This window comes from Ascidiella aspersa, chromosome 5 (genome assembly GCF_963924565.1).
Source record: "Ascidiella aspersa chromosome 5, kaAscAspe10.2, whole genome shotgun sequence".
In the NCBI taxonomy this organism is placed as follows: domain Eukaryota; kingdom Metazoa; phylum Chordata; class Ascidiacea; order Phlebobranchia; family Ascidiidae; genus Ascidiella; species Ascidiella aspersa.
In genome coordinates, this window is record NC_139451.1 from 10878895 (window position 1) to 10881394 (window position 2500).

The window sequence follows — 2500 nt, forward strand, 5'->3', positions numbered from 1 at the left end:
GAAGACGCCGTAGCGCGCCCGCCTGTCGCCGCCATGGGCCTGACACCCGCTCTGGGAAAAGGCCTCGATCAGAAGGACGCGGGCGACCGGCGAAGCGCGCCGTGACGAATTCCGTACGCCACAATTCCGCGCACTCCAAAAGCACGCGGATTCGGCGATGGGCACATCCCGCTTCACTCGCCGTTACTGAGGGAATCCTCGTTAGTTTCTTTTCCTCCGCTTAGTAATATGCTTAAATTCAGCGGGTAGCCTCGTCCGACCTCAGGCCGAAAGTAAGGACCGGGACTATTCTTCCCGTTCCGCGCTCGCCGTCGGCGCCGCGCGCCGCCGCGCACCTCGATTCCCGCCCTTGAGCCGCCAGCCGTTGGCCTCTTCGAGGTCGACTCGCCGCCGCCGCGCGGGATTCTGGTCGCGATCGTCGCGCATCGTGCCGTGCTGTCTTGAGCGGGACGGGCGCTCGCGCGTCCGACGCCGCAGCAGCCGCGCGGAGAAATCCCCGCGCGGAACGTTTGCAACGCGACCCTGAGGCGGGCGCGGCCCCGGGATTGACCCGAGGCCGCAATTTGCGTTCAGAACGTCGATGCTCAATGTGTCCTGCAATTCACACTAATTCACGCAGCTAGCTGCGTCCTTCATCGACTCACGAGCCGAGTGATCCACCGCCAAGAGCCATCCACGATTGTTTCGCTCGCACAGTGCCTCGCACTATAGGGTGACAAAATAGACCGCGCCGAGCGGTCGGCCAGGCCGACGCTTGAAGCCGGAGCGCGCGGCACCGCGGCACTCGACGCGCAAACATTACCGGGTGACCGAATCGCCGGCCGGCGCGCCGCTCCTCGCGGGTCGGGCGCCGGGTAGCAAAGACTTTTTCTCTCGCTTGTCCGAGTTTCGCGTTCGCCGAAGCGTTTGCGAGACCGTTAATGATCCTTCCGCAGGTTCACCTACGGAAACCTTGTTACGACTTTTACTTCCTCTAAATGATCAAGTTAGATCGTCTTCTCGGACGCCGGCTCGACCGTTGCCGGCCGCGCCAGGTCCAATCGGAGGACCTCACTAAACCATTCAATCGGTAGTAGCGACGGGCGGTGTGTACAAAGGGCAGGGACGTAATCAACGCGAGCTAATGACTCGCGCTTACTGGGAATTCCTCGTTCAAGGGAAATAATTGCAATTCCCTATCCCTAGCACGACCGGGGTTCAGCGGGTTACCCAGACCTGTCGGCCAAGGCGAGCACATGCTGATCCGGTCAGTGTAGCGCGCGTGCGGCCCCGAACATCTAAGGGCATCACAGACCTGTTATTGCTCAATCTCGTGTGGCTAAACGCCACTAGTCCCTCTAAGAAGTTAGACGCCGACCGATTGGGTCGCGTAACTAGTTAGCAAGCCAGAGTCTCGTTCGTTATCGGAATTAACCAGACAAATCGCTCCACCAACTAAGAACGGCCATGCACCACCACCCACAGAATCAAGAAAGAGCTCTCAATCTGTCAATCCTCACTGTGTCCGGGCCGGGTGAGATTTCCCGTGTTGAGTCAAATTAAGCCGCAGGCTCCACTCCTGGTGGTGCCCTTCCGTCAATTCCTTTAAGTTTCAGCTTTGCAACCATACTTCCCCCGGAACCCAAAGACTTTGGTTTCCCGCAAGCTGCCGGAGAGGTCGTAAAACTAACGCCCCCCGATCGCTAGTTGGCATCGTTTATAGTCAGAACTAGGACGGTATCTGATCGTCTTCGAACCTCTGACTTTCGCTCTTGATTAAAGAAAACATTCTTGGCAAATGCTTTCGCAGTCGTTCGTCTTGCGCCGATCCAAGAATTTCACCTCTAACGGCACAGTACGAATGCCCCCGTCTGTCCCTCTTAATCATTACCTCGCGCTCCGAAAACCAACAAAATAGAACCGAGGTCCTATTCCATTATTCCATGCACCATTATTCAGGCGAATCGCCTGCTTTGAACACTCTAATTTTTTCAAAGTAAACGTTCCGGCCGCCGCCGACACTCAGTCAAGGGCACCGGCGGAGAACCGGAGGTGAGGCCAGGACGGCCAGTACACGCCTTGCGACGGACCGGCCGCCTGCGCCCAAAATCCAACTACGAGCTTTTTAACCGCAACAACTTAAATATACACTTTTGGAGCTGGAATTACCGCGGCTGCTGGCACCAGACTTGCCCTCCAATGGATACTCGTTAAAGGTTTTAAAGTGTACTCATTCCAATTACAGGGCCTCGTTTAGAGTCCTGTATTGTTATTTTTCGTCACTACCTCCCCGCGTCGGGAATGGGTAATTTGCGCGCCTGCTGCCTTCCTTGGATGTGGTAGCCGTTTCTCAGGCTCCCTCTCCGGAATCGAACCCTGATTCTCCGTTACCCGTAAGAACCTCGGTAGGCCAGTACCGTACCGACGAAAGTTGATAGGGCAGACACTTGAATGATCCGTCGCCGGTGCGAGACCGTGCGATCCGCAAAGTTATCCAGAGTCACCAAAGGTTGCGGGCCGA

At 56.9% G+C, this 2500-nt stretch overlaps 2 non-coding genes and 1 pseudogene across 2 annotated transcripts in view; all 3 read right to left on the reverse strand.

The window, feature by feature from the left end:
- The window catches only part of LOC146143377 (large subunit ribosomal RNA), a 3679-nt pseudogene extending 3410 nt beyond the window's left edge, over positions 1–269 (reverse strand).
- A 248-nt stretch (positions 270–517) lies between these two features.
- Positions 518–671, reverse strand: LOC146143378 (5.8S ribosomal RNA). Its single transcript, XR_014501111.1, has one exon. It is a non-coding gene; the product is annotated as a 5.8S ribosomal RNA (ribosomal RNA).
- A 247-nt stretch (positions 672–918) lies between these two features.
- The window catches only part of LOC146143379 (small subunit ribosomal RNA), a 1811-nt gene continuing 229 nt past the window's right edge, over positions 919–2500 (reverse strand). Inside the window, exon 1 of the ribosomal RNA XR_014500331.1 lies at positions 919–2500. This exon is cut by the window's right edge and continues 229 nt beyond it. This is a non-coding gene — a ribosomal RNA (small subunit ribosomal RNA).